Below are 16,479 nucleotides of genomic sequence, written 5' to 3'. Positions count from 1 at the left end.
GGGTAATTTTCTCTCTCTCCCTCTTCCCATTCCCTCCATCCTCGCTGCTCGAGTGTGTGTTTACTGCGTGACAGTGGCAGAGTGAGTTGAACCAGGATAAAACGTTACAGATGAAAACATTTAGACTGTCGCGTCCACGCAGCCATTAAGTTAGCAGATCCACACACACACACATATATGCACACACGCATGCACCTATCTCTCATCAGTAATTGCAGTGTAGGTGCTGTTTGGAGAGCTAGCTACTAGTTACAGCCAGTTCATTCTTTTCTCGTGTGCACGCCTGCTTGAATATGCATTGGATTGTAAATGAATGACAACTCGTTTAATTACACGCTCGCTCTTATTCCTAATTCTAAGTTAGCAGGTCTTTTTTCCCCGATGTGGCGTTATTCGGGAATTCTGTCAGACAGACTGTCCCTATTAAAGGCTACAGTCTGGGATTGCAACAGATTTCAGTTAAGCTGATATGTGACTGCGTTTAATAAGAAGAGCTACACAACCTCATTTCAGTTATCCGTGTTTTATGAAGTTATTACTTCACTAAAATAAAAAGTCTCTCTCTTTTTTTCCTCCGAGGACCTGACCCATAATCAATGCAGAATATACACTGATGTTATATCAATCAGGAATAAAAGCATGAAGGACGTTCTGTTGTTTGTATTCATGCTCCGCGCACATCCGTGTTCGATACTGCATGTCCCCCAATGTGACAGGACACACATGAGACTTGTAGGCAAGACACTTTGTGTGTGTGTTTTCATTCCTGCAGCTGTAACCCAAAATAAGGCGTTTTAAAAAAAACAAATGTCTTCATTAATACAGACACACTTGACCCAAGTGTTTTCTATTAAAAAAAGATGAAATTTATATCGTTCTTGGTCTAGTGTATGAATAAATGTTCTGTGTGTGAGGGAGCTGGACATCTCGTCCTTGTCTTCTATTTGTCTTCCATACAAGGACAGGGATCAACGTGCACACAGTCACATAAACAACACGTGCAGTCTGGGATTGGCTGAGAGGAACGAGGAAGAGATAAGAAATGAGAATTTCTTAAAAAGTAATTTTTTTTCAGTTTTCTTCAGTAGAAATATTAAAGCACTGTGGATGTGATGCTGAGTATCCGATCACTTGGAATCACTTACACACTAAAAAGGATCAAAACAGGGACTAATCGGGCAAAAAAAATGGCTTTAAACTGTTCTCAACATGTCTGCGATGTATGTATGGAAGACGATTAGAGCCGCTGAAAATAATATGGCTCATGATTCTGGCTTTTCTTTCTTTTTCTTTTTTTTTTACATAGTTCTGATTTTTTTAAAAGTCAGAATTCTGACTTCAGTCTCTGGATTCTGAATTTCTTTAATAGTTCTGAGAAAAAACAATTGTAATTAAAGATTAAAGAAACATTTCAGGGAAGAAATGACTAATCTCAGAATTTAGCCTTTTTTTCTAGATTGGAGAAAATATATTATTAAAGTGGAATCTGGGGGGGGGGGGGGGGGGGGGGGGTTCAGAATTAATTTTTCCACTCAGAATTCTCAATCAAGGGATGACCTAAATATTATATATGTATTTTTTGTTTGTATTTCAGTGGCTGTAATCCTCTTCTGTACGTATGAGGTCAGGCATTAATGCTGGTAGTAACCTCATGCCCTATTTTTTTATTGTACTCTCCTGCTACATCGAATAATACAAATAATAATAATAATAATGATAAATAAATTTTTTACTGAGTAAGCGATAATTTCAGAAACATGTTGATTAATCTTGGTCAGTAAGGATGTAAAAGCAAGCTCAAACACCTGACACATGAGTGTTAACTACCAAAATATGAGCTTTAAGAAAAGATTTTGAAACCAAATGTGTTAAAGTTGAGACAGAATCTATTTTATCTGTCGATTTTTCACAAAGATGCACAGGCAGTTTAAACAGTATGTTCGAGTTTGAGAAAATTGTTAATTTTGAGTGATTGTTTATGTGTATTATATTTGTGCATATTGGACAACATACATGGATACGGATGTATGTGTGATAGCAACAGGCCCTTCAGCTGCATTAGCGTGTAACAATTAAAAAACAATCATTGGAAAAAGCTCTAGGTGAGAAATCAGTTCAAGGACTTATTAAAACCGATCAGATAAAAGATAATTGATTTTATTAAGAACTTAACAAAATAAACTCTGAACATCTAAATGGTCTAAAACCAGCTTTGTGATGTATATTAGTAATAAAGAGGTGTTCATTTTTGTTCACATAACTAGAATCCTCATATACTGGACTAAAGATGTAAGAGGAAGGTCCTGGAAAGAGAATTTTGGATCTAAAAGACTGCAGTTAAATGCCTTATGTAGGAGGTGCTGACTGTAAAATGTTGCTCCAAGAGTCTCTAATATTTAATATTTCATTTATTTATTATATAAGTCAATCAGGATCTCACTAATTCCACCCAATTTTCATCTGAGACACTTTGGTCATGCCGCATATCCTGGTATCTCCTCCTAAACTTCCGTCTCCCCCTGATTGAGTTCTTCCCCCTCTCCTCCTTCCTCTTCTTCCCTCCCTCCCCCCTCTACCCACTGGCCTCTTCCTGTCCTCCTCTCACCACTCTGTAGAGGGTCCAAGTGACATTTGGCTGTCCCCTGCCTCGAGGGGGTCCAGGAGATGCAGACGTTTTTGGCAGGCAGGCACAGGGAAGCCTAGGGGTCCTGACGGGGACTCCTGGACTAAGAAGAGAAAAAAAGTACACATCCTAAAATGCACCCACAGTCAGGAACACACATACGCACTTGGGGTGCACATGCAAAAGCTAGCTAATGCGCAAACAGGGGAGAGCTGACACGTGTTAATGTGTATGCACACTCGTGCACCCACCCATCAAAAACATGTAATGAAGGCACAGTGGATGGTAAATGTGAGAAGGCGAGGGAAGCTGCCCCCTGGGATTTGAACTGTTAAACTACTGAGTTTTCCCAACTGCTTCCATTCCCTGTCTTAGTTAGGATTAGATCCTTATTTAACAAGGCCTGTATGCTGGTAGTTATATGGGATATGTGATAAAACAAGGACATTTCTGCCTAACTATGTTTTTATCCAAGTGCCAAACATACTTTGATATGAAGATACATTTATTTCCGATTTAAAAATGCTTAAAAAGAAGTATAAAGTTCTGTAACATTGGCTGAGTGAACATTCCGGTTAAGATCGAATCGGTCAGACTGTCCTTGTTTCCAGGTTGTCAAACACGGACAATGACCAGAGATGGGCAGTAACGCGCTACTTGTAACGCGTTACTGTAATCTGATTACTTTTTTCGAGTAACGAGTAAAGTAAGGGATTACTATTGCAAAAACGGTAATTAGATTACCGTTACTTTCTCGTAGGAACGCTGCGTTACTGCGTTACTAAAACCGTGATTTTTTGCGAGAATGTCTCATGACAATGACGTAAGTGAGTGCGACGGCTGTGGTAGCTCGTGTGTCAATAATAGAAAACATGGAGCGAGGGATAGAATACGATCGTGCAGCATTTAATACTTGGAAATACCGACATTACTTTGAATTTGACTCTTTAAAAAGCGACAAAAACATAAGCGTACGTTGTACACTCTGCATCGGAAGAAAACTTTTTTCTACGTCGAAAAATTCCACTTCCAACCTGAGCAAGCACCTAGCACGCTGCCACAAGAATGTTAAATTGACAGAAAACCCCCAGGATCCCCTCACTGACGTGACCGCCGTGGCTACCACATCTACTTCCACCGGGCAAACCTCAGATGGACCCACTCCTGCTAAACAGGTTAAACTAGACATAAGAGCGACAGGACTTAGTGCCGCTGAACTGAAGAAGCTCGTCGCTGCCTATATCGTCGAGGACATGTTGCCGATTTCCACTGTTGACTCTGAATCATTCCGACGCATCGTAGAAAAAATACCAACTAAAAGTGGTGTCAAGCTGCCCCAGAGAAAGTCATTTGTAGGATACCTTGAGAGAGAATATGACAAAATGAACTCTAACTTGAAGGCTACACTCGAAGAGGCAGAGTTTGTTTCCACCACTGCTGACATCTGGACGGTAAATAATAAAAGTTTTATGGGTGTAACAGTTCACTGGATTAATTCCACATTACAACGCAACAAGGCCGCTCTAGCATGCAAGAGAATTAGAGGCAGCCATACCTATGATGTAATTGGAGCAGAGATTGAAGAAATCCATTCATCATATGGACTACAAGGCAAAGTTATTGCCACTGTAACGGATAATGCATCCAATTTTGCCAAAGCATTCAGAGTATGTCAGCCCTGTCATTTGGAGTCTGAATCTGAAAATGAAGAAGGTGATGACGAGGAACCGACCTTTACTGATGTCATAGAAGCTCTTTCAGCTGCTTCTGGTGATGCACAGTTTAGCCTCCCTCCACACTACAGATGTGCATCGCACACAATTAACTTGATTTCAACAAGCAATGTTGACAAACATCTAAATTCCTGTGCAGACACCAAGGCTGTATATAGGAGTAGCATTGCAAAATGTTCTGCTCTTTGGACTAAAGCAAGTCGATCAACATTAGCCTCTGAACAGGTGGAGGAAGTCAGTCGGAGGAAACTAATGGTACCGACATCCACAAGGTGGAATTCCCTGTATGAGGCCATTTCTAGAATCATCACAATTCCCTTGAATGAACTTAATCCCCTGTGTGTAAAACTGGGAATCAAGTGCCTTAATGAAAGGGAGTACCAGTTCTTGAAAGAGTACTGTACTGTGATGAAGCCCCTGACAGTGGCTCTGGACATCTTACAAGGGGATGAGTGCACCTACGGGGCTTTACTGCCAACACTCACAAGCCTGATGTCAAAGACGCTTGCCCTGAAAGATGACCTCTCTAGAATGACAGCCAGCCTTCCAGATGTCATTGTAAAGGTAAGATTATTATTAATTGCTTTGGTTGGATTTGTTAAATTTATTATACCATTCACAGTGGGTGGATGTTATACTTTGTTTTAAGCAGCGGGTACAATTATTAAAATGATAGAATAAAAGACCAAGTATTCACCCCTTGTTAAATATCAGGGACATTGATCATCATTAATCATGAATATTAATCATAATATCAACAAAAGCCTCAGCCAAAATTAAATCTCATACAGTATTGATAATAGAAAATATAGATGGTTTAGAGCTGTAAAGCCCACAAAATAATGACAATAGGTAATTATATAGTAAAATAATTTTATTCTTAGATGCATCATATTGTATGTTACAGGCCATCAAGACTCGTTTTGATGCTGTTCTGGACAGCCAAGAAGGACTTCTCGCAGTGGCCACTTGTCCCAAGTTTAAACTTCGTTGGCTGAGAGATGAGCGTAGGAGAGAGTATGTGAAGGAGCTCCTGATAACAGAGTGTCGTAAAGCTGCTCCTGCAACTGAGAACACTAATGTGTCCCAAATCCCAGCCAGCCCAGCCGAAATGGACTTTTTTGAATTTCAGAATCAGCCCACAGAAAGCTTCTCAGCAGAAAAAGAAGTAACTGACTTTTTAAGGTCAGGCTATGAGCTTGAGATTCTGAATCAGTTCCCAAATCTCAAAAAGATGTACATGAAATACAACAGTCCAACTCCATCCAGTGCACCAGTGGAACGGCTGTTCAGTTTAGGTGGATTGGTGCTTTCCCCAAAAAGGAACAGAATGTCTGATAGAAGGTTTGAGAAGCTTCTGCTGATGCGATATAACCACTGTTTCAGTCCAAAAGAAAACAATAAAACATAGGTCTTTTTCAGGGTTGCCACAAACTGAGACTGGATTAACAGCCTAAATGTAGCATGCAATAGCATTTTCTGTTTTTGTAATCTCAATATTATGCCTCTCTGCACTTTACTAACTGTTAAAAGATGTTATTGTTAATTTTATTTATTTTATTTACTTATTTTTTGCTGTATTTATATGAAAGGATGTGTGTGTGTATACACAAAAATAATTTATGTTATATGCTGGAGTATGCAGAAATATAGTTTAAGCCTTTATTTTCTTAAAATATGGTGTAATGTGCAGAAATATGTTCAAATGTTAAACAAATTTATTAAAGTCAAAGACTGTTGAATTTAATTTAATTTTTGTTTGATGCACTGTTTATAAAGTTAAGATTAAAAGTAATAAACAATTTTTTAAAAAGACACTTTTCCATTTGATTCACTTTTATATGATGGATTATGCAGAAAAAATAGAATTGGCCCAAAAGGTCTATTGCTTTATCACGCATTCAGGTAGTGTATCATGTTTTTTAAAAGTAACTAAGTTACTAAGTAATTAATTACTTTTGAAAATAAGTAATAAGTAAAGTAACGGGATTACTTTTTTTGAGAAGTAATCAGTAACTAATTATTTTTTTCAAGTAACTTGACCAACACTGACAATGACTTCTCAGAGACATGAGCAAGGTCACTCACCACACTGTGGCACCGGTTCTGGATCCAAATCATATTTTTCTAAATCTAAAAATAGTGTTTTTTTGATCTCTAAGCCAGAAAACCAAAGCAGAATAAAGTGTCCAAATGGGACATGAAGCACAGTCTCCTGGTTAAAACACTTGTGATAGATTCAGACTTAAAGGATCATTTTTAGTCTTTTCCAAAGTTTTCAGGCAGACTTGGTTATATTACAGAAAAAAGGCCATTTGTTCATTTACACTTACTAAAAATGAAAACGTTTTCCACTCCAAAACAAGTGTGGTGCATTGCAACTTACAATGCACCAGATTTTAGTTTGAGCTTTTAAAGATTCAAAGTTTCTACTGCGCTGTACTTCCTGTAAGCTAAGAATCTGACTGGGAGGCAGAGCAGATGAATACTTTAACAGAATTCAAAGTAAGACTCAACAATGGGCAAAACCCCTGTATGACTTTAAAACACAGAACTGATGGGGAAACAGCAACAGGTGTGCAGGTGAACTGCGCAGCTGGGTGGGTGTAACAGGAGCTGAAATGACATGCAAGGGATATTTTGGATTGTGAACACACAAAGGTATAATGAAACATTGTAGCACATATGTGAAGTACCTGTGAACCCTTATTTATCTTTTACTAAGTCTGGGAGAAGCCCTTTAGTTGGTCTACTGTCTGAAACAAGCTATTTTATCTTGTCTGCCTTTAAGGCCACCCTCCCTTTAAGGGTGTTTTCACATCTGCGCTGTTTAGTCTGTTTAAATCATTCTCTGGCTTAGTGTTGCTCATTTGTGCAGATGTGAACACTGTAATTGTAGTTGGGTGTCGAACAAAACAACCACGCCTAGATGGTCTCTGTCTGGTTCTAAATGATGATCTGACATCGATCCGAGCCAGCTACCAGGTGTACGCTGCAAGTCTGAACTAAACTAAAAATACCCTAAGACTACCTGTCACTTCCAAACAACTGGTGTTGAACAGTAGGTGGGACAGGCTTTTGTCCTCTCAGCCAAAGCTCTGTGCTCGAAATGACCCACAGAATCACATAATCAAGAGTGAAAAAAACTCTAAACTTATTGTTCAGAGGAATCTGAAGCCTGACCCGAAGCCTTTTGAGCTTCTATATACACTGACCACACTATTTGAGGTCAGTGAGGATCCAGCCCTGTAGCAGTATACAGTATGACAGAAAGAATAGAAGTAGCCACTAATACTTTACAGTATTAGTGGCTACTGTAATACTTTACAGTAGCCACTACAGTATTAGTGGCTACTATAGAATCAAGCTTCTGCTGCTGGTTTATGGTTTTGGGGCTCTGGTATTCTTACTTCTTCCAAACCACAGCCCCATTTTTCCCCTCATTAAAACTTGTAATTGTCAGAAGTGATGCTGACTCGACTGACATCAGTTGACGCAATTTTATCAGATTTCTTTGAGCTCCCTCTGGAGCTCTAAACAAAGTATCCAAAGGAGGCCAAAGAAAGAGAAAACATGAGTTGCTGGGATGGACAGTTCTGGTGGTGTGGCTGTCCTCTCCCATCACTCGTGTACCTCTGAGACCACTCATCTGTCTATTTTCCCTCTCCACTCTCCTCTGTCTCCCGGGTCTCTTCAGAGAGATAATACGCTGGTCATCAGGGGAGCAACAGAGCGAGGGGAGATGGAGATGCAGGACTAATTGCGGGGTGTCGTAGCTCAGCGGCGCGGCACTGCCCACTGTTTTGGCTCAGCCGTAATTACCTGGTAGTCACAGATGTTTCGTGCCATTGTTGAATGCCCAGACAGAGAGGAAGGGATAGATAGATGGACGGAGAGGTGGGGGAAACAGAAAGAGGGAGTGTGGTTTCGCCAGCCAGCTGCAAACTTCTGCACACGAGCAAAGAAACAGCTACCAGACACTTTCTCTCTCTCTCTCTCTCTGCATTTATTCATCCATCTTTTTTCTTTTTTACCCATTCTTTTATTCATCTCTTTCAATCCATTATCAAAGCAACCCTTTTATATTTGCACCTTGAGTGTTGATGGGTGATAATAATTCTTTTTGTGCATGTGTGTGTGCGGGGTGCAGCCTTCCCACTGAGGCAGAACAAAGTAGCGTAATAACTCAGACACTGAGCTGACCCTCTCTGCCGCTCTCAAGTACACTTAATGGAGGTGTGTGTGTGTGTGTGTGTGTGTGTGTGTGTGTCTGAGCATGCATGTGCATCGTGAGTGTGTCTGTCCGTCTGCTGGATTTGAATATGACTGCACTTGCATGTGCATACTTGACAGTGTGTGTGTGTGTATGTGTGTGTGTGTGTGTGTGGATCCCTGTGTGTGAATGTATCCTGTTCTCCAGTGTGTGTGTTCAAATTGCTGATCCCCTCCAGGGGTGAATTGTTATGGCTGCTGTTCTGTTGAAATTACTGTTATTTGTTTCCTTTAAAACAAGCTAATTGCAGCATAGCCGATTGCCGCGCGCATGTGTGTGTGTGTGCTTATTCGTGTGTGCGTCAATTTGTTTGCTTCCTTGTTTATTGTTTGTTTGTGTTGCATTGCAGACCCCTCCAATTTCTTTAGCATGGACACATTTTCACTCCGGCGTCAAAACTCATTCTGCTGCAGCTGTTGGGTGGCAATTTGACTTTTTAGCCAATTCTCCCGCCCCATGTTTTTTTTAAAAAAAAAACTCTTCTGCTTAACAAAAAGGAAAGGAAATTATGTGCACATAAATTGTATTACAAAAATAAATCTCTCCCTGTGAGAATGAATCAATCACATTTAACTCAGTTCCTTTTTATTAAGTGCTGCAATCATTTACTAAATGGCCTTGTTTGTGCCTTCTGAAGTATTTTTCTTCCCAGTGATAAAACTCTTGTTAAAATACTACTAAAAAGCACTCAACACCTTTTTTTTTTTTCTTCTTACGCTTATCCGATTCAGGGTCGCAGGGGTCTGAAGCCTATCCCAGCTGCCAAAGGGTGAAAGGCAGGGTACTCCTTAGACAGGCTTCCACTCTGTCACAGGGCTAACACAGACAGACAGACACCATTCAGACTCATATTCACAGCTCACCCATACATGTCTTTGGACTGTGGGAGGAAGCTGAAAACACGCAGACTCAACACAGAAAGACCCAAGACGAGACTCAAACTATGGACCTTTTCTGTGCTCCCGCTTCCACAGACCCAGACTTTCTTGTCCTTAAAAAACTGAGGAAGATGGATTGGAGAAAGATTTTGTGGAAGACACTTCTGACTTGGGTGGAGTGCAGGGCTGGGGTCCTCCATCAATCTGCCAGGTGCTGATTCTGGCCCACAGTTCTAAGGAGGGTAGCTTTGCACAGTTTCCAGACTCGACGGCAGCGTTACAGATCATGCTGGATGGAGGATCCCACTGCTTCTCCCTCCTGGACTAGAAATAGAGAAGGTTGACAAAGCCTGGCTGCAGAAGACATCCATCAAGGCTCCGAGCTCCAGGAAGCAGAGTTGGGGGAAACTACATGTCTTAAAGCAACTTCAAGCTCTTGATTTGCTCTTGCTGGTGGTTGAGAGCTGTTCTTATTTCTAGTTGCAGCTGCATATTCTGCCAAATTCTTATTTAGGAATAGCCACAAAAAAGTGTTGAGGGTGATGGTGTGACTTATCCTGTGATACCAGGCAAATTTTGTGGTGTGGGCCCAATGGATAACTCACGAGTGGACTGAAGAGGAGATGATCCAACAGAGTCACGGTCCAGTTTAACTTAGAAGTCATCTTCGGAGGAAAACTGACAGTAAAGAGCATCAGGTTTCATCAGGGAACCGGGACAGTGAGATCTGAATCTGAATCTCCCGAAGAAAGATTTAGAAGTTGAGGTGAATGTGGTGAGCAGTGTAGCTGCCTGGCTTTAATTCCACATGAATCTCCTGTAGAAGTTGAAGAATCCAAGAAATTATTTTAGTTCTTTGCCTCTCTGCCACTGACACCTCAGGGTCCCGCTTGTTCGCTCTTGAAAATGTATCCAAGGATATATCTAAATTGACACTTCCCATCTTTGACAAGTCAGAGACAGATCAGCACTGACAGAATAGGTACTCATGGTCTGTTTTATGGAGAACATGAAATGCTGAGACCAGAAAGGGAAGGCAAAAAGGAGCAGGAGGCAGAGACCGAGAGGCTACTCACCTGAGCATGTTAGCATAAATAGTCAATAATCACAGCTCATGTCCAAATTGAGACCCGGTAAAAGTTTGACTTGTTAGCAATTATAATTACTATACTTTAATATTTACTAATTAGAAATTAATACAATGCAAAAATGAAGTATTGAATTAGCTAAACTGAAATCTTAACCTGACGATTGTGGTATTTGAAAAGTCACCAGATCCTGAGGCAGGAACTCTATATTTTAAATTGATTTCAAATGTATATCAAAACATTGATAACTACAATATTTGCACTCAGACAGTAATGTCAAGCAGATGCAGTGTGCATTTAAATATGTGATATAATGAAAGAGACTGGGGAGGAGAGAGCAGCAACAATGAAAAAAAGAAAGTGTTGAGTGGGTTAAGCATGTGTGTGCATGTGTGTGTCAGTGTTAAGTGGGACATCTCAGACAGACAGGCCATCCTCTAACAGGCACCCTTCTCTGCCAGGCAGGTGAGCCAGTGTCTCTTTATCTGTCTCTTTCTCACATACACGCGCCTCTGCCAGCTCCTTCACGTCCCCCTGTGCCAGGTATGTCTACGTGCCGTCTTTGTGTGCGAATGAAAGCGTGGCAGATCTGACGAGGAAGAAAACACACACACGCACACACATTCTCACGGGGGGGAAGAGAAGGGACGAGAAGAGGAGAGGGAGAAGAAGAGGTGGCTTCGCTTCCCTCTCATCCCTCAGTCCAACACTTCTCCTCCTTTCGTTTGGTTCCATTCGATCGTCAGTTCTTTCCGTTTTGTGCCGTTCCATGTGCTGCTGCTCTGTCTCTGCCTCCACTCTTCTCCTGTCCTCTCTTTCTTTGCGCTCCATCCTTTTTCTCCCCCATCGCATCGCTCTCTTTCTTTCCCATCCATCCCCTCTTTCTCCTCGCCTCGTTCCAGTTTCCAAGTGCTTGGACCGGGGGCTTAGTGCTCCGGTCACTGCTCAGGGAGTACGGTGAGCTAAAGTAGGCTCAGAGTAGAAGAACATCACACACGCAAGCGCACACTTGAACAAACAAACACAAACTGGCCCTTTCTCTTGCTCCAATTTCAATTGTGTCTTGTGTGCTACCTACGTATGTCTCTACCTTCTCCAGATCCCAAAGCTTATCAGTACACGCAGCCTAGAAAGCATTATGAGAACTGGTCTGACATCATACGTATCCAAACACCAAGCATTCAGAGATAAGCCTCCCTGTTCCTATCTCAATCAGTTACTCGCCACTCCAGGCCAAACAAAGTTCAGCACAACAGAAAGGCTCTAAAGTTCAAACCAGCAGAAGAGAAATGCAGCTATTATTGATGCACCTGCAATTAAAAGTTATGACAAAGTAAGTGGAAAAAGTGGCAATGAGTTTGATCTGTTATGTATAGTTGCGCAAACATCTCAAGTTAGAGCATGTGTGGTAGCTCTGCATCAGTCTAGACCTGCAAATCTATCTCATGAGCCGGTATTGAATAAATTTCACTCAAAACTGACTGACAGTTTTTTTTTCTTCTTTGGCCACCAAAAGCATAGAAAAGCTCCCTGAAAGCCACCATTAATGTGAGTCAAGCAAGTTATCTGCAAGTTTGAAAAAGGATGACTAAAGATTTTCTCCTTCTGCTTGTATTTACTATTTCTGTCTCTTTGTTTTCATCATTTTTACCAACCTCTTCCCTCATCCTCGCCTTCATCATTGCATATTGATTTCATCTAACTCTCCAGGTGTGTGCTGACCTTTCATATGAGGTGCTCGTTCTTCAAGACTTCAAGAGGTGAGAATGATTGATGTCTAATCTTTGATATCCTATGAAGATGTGTGAGCATGTGTGCACAGTGTGCATTTCTATGTGGGTGTGTGGGTGGGTTGCTTAGGACCTCCTACAGTTAAGGAACCAAAGGTCCTCAGGGTATTAGAGCAGGAGATCAGGGAGTCAGCACACACACACATACACAAACACACTTAACTTGTATGAACACATTCATGCACATTGTGGTGTCTCAGCGACCTCTTGGTGAGTTCAGTGGCAAGGCGTGGTGAGAATAGCCGTTTGAACCTCCAGATCTTAAAGATCATAAAAACACACAGACAACCACACACAGATTAATGCTAAAAGAAAGGAACCACTTTGCTTGTGGGGGTTCAGAGGTCTGCCTAACCACAGTTAAGACATTATCTTGTTAAACGTTGGTTGTTACGCTGTCACTGTGATGCAAACACGATACCTTGTTATTACAATGTAAAAATGATCCAACATCATTTTATTATTCCCATAGGAAGAATGCTGTCTCCACACTCAGGTGGTTAAAAAGGATAAAGCTTAAAGAGATAGTCAGTATTAAAAGTACAATTAAAATAACAAAGTAACAAAAAACAAAGTAAGTAACATAGATTGAGTAAAAAAGTAACAAAAGGAAAAAAATAAAAACAACACAAAGTGTTGTAAATAATATTAATTTCAATTCAACTGAATTTTATTTTATTTATATAGCGCCAAACAGGGTTTTAATAGTTTTGCAATTTTCATTAGTTTTTATTTTTATTTAGTTTTGACTTCAGATTTTCAATTTTATATCAGTTTTAATTAGTTTTTACCAATTGTTTGCTAGTTTAGTTTAGTTTTTATTTTTTTGAAAATCCTTAGTTTCAGTTTAGTTTTGATTAGTTTCAGTTATAGTTTTAGTTGTGTTTGCAATAATTAAGTGTAACAAAATCCCAGTTTCATCATATCAGTCATTCTCTTCTGCTTATCCTTGGGTATGTTGCTATTCCAGCTACCATACCCTGCACCCTGGACAGGTCGCCTGTCTGTCACAAGGCTAACACGCAGAGACAGACAACTCACATTCCCACCTATGGGTTCTTTAAATAAATAAATAAATAAATAAAGGCAGATGAACAACCATTGATACCAGGAAACTATAAAATGTATATCTTGGCCCCAATGAGACTATTAACTCTTGCAGCACCGGGTGTTCGTAATTTTGGTCCAAGTGAATTGATAAACTTTTTGAAGGCAATTGACTCACACAGTTATGTAGATGTCCCAGTCCTGTTGTCTCGGGATGCATCACGCTGCCTTGCCTGGGGTTAGCTTCTGTTTTCTGGGGATGAGGGTTGAGTGTGCTCCCTTCTCAAGGTAAGCTAGGTTAGCCTTCTTGTGTGAGCTTTTCAAGTGCACTTTAAGGTTTGTGGGATTTTTTTTCCCTTTAGAAATGTCCCTCATAATTTGTCTCTTTCCACTACAAGACACTTGCTTTATCCAAAACACAGTCATATTCAAAGTAATCCCAAATTGGACTCTGGCGCTTTCTCCCGACTGTTCCTGACATGATTCTGCGCGTGGACGGAGCAGCAATACAGACGACTCGACTAACGTACTGCCACCTGCTGGCATAATGAGACAGCAAGAAAAAATCTGTAAACTAAACTTCATTTTCACCCTTGACTATTGTATGACACGCACACATCAATGAAAGCTAAACACATTTTTGCTATAAATTCAGTTAATTTTAGTTAGTTTTGTGAAAACTCATTACAGTTTTAGTTAGTTTTCCTTTTTTTGTCTTTATTTTTATTTCCTTTAACGAAAATGTTTTTTCACTTCTAGTTTTCGTTATTTCGTTAGTTTTCGTTAACGATAATAACCTTGGCGCCAAATCACAACAACAGTCGCCTCAAGGCGCTTTATATTGTAAGGTAGACCAATAATACATACAGAGAAAACCCAACAATCATATGACCCCCTATGAGCAAGCACCTTGGCAACAGTGGGAAGGAAAAACTCCCTTTTAACAGGAAGAAACCTCCAGCAGAACCAGGCTCAGGGAGGGGCGGGGCGGGGCCATCTGCTGCGACAGGTTGGGGTGAGAGAAGGAAGACAGGATAAAAGATATGCTGTGGAAGAGAGACAGAGGTTAATAACAGATATGATTCACGCAGAGAGGTCTATTAACACATAGTGAGTGAAAAAGGTGACTGAAAAGGAAAAACTAAATGCATCATGGGAATCCCTGGCAGCCTACGTCTAACTAAGGGAGATTCAGGGTCACCTGGTCCAGCCCTAACTATATGGTTTAGCAAAAAGGGAATTTTAAGCCTAATCTTAAAAGTAGAGATAGTGTCTGTCTCCCAAATCCAAACTGGAAGCTGGTTCCACAGAAGAGGGGCCTGAAAACTGAAGGCTCTCCCTCCCATTCTACTTTTAAATACTCTAGGAACAACAAGTAGGCCTGCAGTGTGAGAGCAAAGTGCTCTAATGGGGTGATATGGTACTACAAGGTCATTAAGATAAGACGGGGTCTGATTATTTAAGTAACATAAAGTAACAAAAGTAAATAATATAAAGCAATAAAATAAATAAAGTAGTAAAAGTAAGTTATATATTTTTTAATGTATTTGTGCGTGCTCAATCATCCAGGTAAGGAAATCCAAAAAAGTTGATTCTGTTCATCTGGATGTAACGTTTTCAGTGAGATAAATGTTTCGTCACTCATCCAAGGGACTTAAGATGAAATGTTTCAGTTTTTGTGTTATGCCTTTAATATTTACTATAAAAGGTTAAAGAGCAATTTGTGTAATACTAATGTGACATTATTTAACTACGCAAAGTAAAAAGGAAGCGAGACAGAGAGTTATGTAAAAAAAGATGAAGAATAAGGAGGGGTCGACTTACAGTAGGAAGAGGGAGAGATGAAGGAGAAGAGAAGAGTCTTTAATGTGTGTGGGTCTTGTAAGGTCATACAGGGGCTGGGGAGGGAGGGGGAAAGGTTACAGGAAAGGTTACTATGATTTATTTAATCACTGATCCATCAGAAGCAGCCACACACACACGCATGTGCACAAACACCACACCGCAACTGTCACATACACACAATTATTTCCAGCTTGCCTTTTTTTCTCCACATCTATGTACCACCTTAATGTTTTTCACATAAAAAAAGAAGATGGAGAGAGAAGGGTGATTTTCTCTTTTACCACCTTGTCAGAGAGAAAAAGAGGAACTAAATTTCATCTAACGGTGCAATAATGGAAAAGTATTAACCTTACAGTGGAACTTTGAAACAACTTATATGATGTCTACAAAGGATCTGGGCGATCTACACATTACACTTAAAGAAGCTGCTTGGCAATGGAACCCATGCCATGAAGCTCCTGGTGCCCAGCTATCGTGCTGATGTTAATGACAGAGGCTGAGGTGCTGTTCCTAGACACATATCCTTAGGCTCCCTTACAGTTGATTGTTGAATATCTGGAAGATAGGCTCACAGTGTTGCATGAATTGCCAAAAAACCTTCATACATGGACATTCATAGCAGCTCATGACCCTCTCCTAGAGTCTGGAGTTGCTTAGAGGTTTTATACAGAATAAAATTTACTTTCATGGTACTTACAGCAGCTTACACTGCTAATCACTGTTAATTTCTTCCCCAGCAAACTGACAAATTACATTCTCTTCAGTATTAATTGTGAGGTTTTCAACATACTATATGGACCTAAGCAGATGTTCATAACTGTAGTAACTACAGAGCGATAGAGCTGATGAGCCACACTATGAGGCTATGGGAAAGAGTTGGTGAAGCTAGATTTAAAAGGAGTGATGGTGAGTGAGCAGCAGTACAGCGCTACAGATGTGATGTTTACTTTGAGAGTGTTGATGGAGAAGTTTAGCGAATGGCAGAAGGATTTACACTCTGTGTGTGGATCTCGAGCAGTTGATAGGATACCAAGAGAGGAACAATGGTGATGCATGAGGAAGTCAGGAGTGACAGAGAACTGGTGCAGGACATGTTTGAGGACAGTGAGACAGAGGTGAGGTAGGTACAGTACGGTAGGAATGACAGATGGCTTCCATGTGGGGGTGGAATTAATCAGGGATTGGCCCTGAGAAACTTTCTT

The sequence above is a fragment of the Maylandia zebra genome, linkage group LG23, assembly GCF_041146795.1.
Source record: "Maylandia zebra isolate NMK-2024a linkage group LG23, Mzebra_GT3a, whole genome shotgun sequence".
NCBI lineage: Eukaryota > Metazoa > Chordata > Actinopteri > Cichliformes > Cichlidae > Maylandia > Maylandia zebra.
This window is presented reverse-complemented; position numbering follows the sequence as displayed.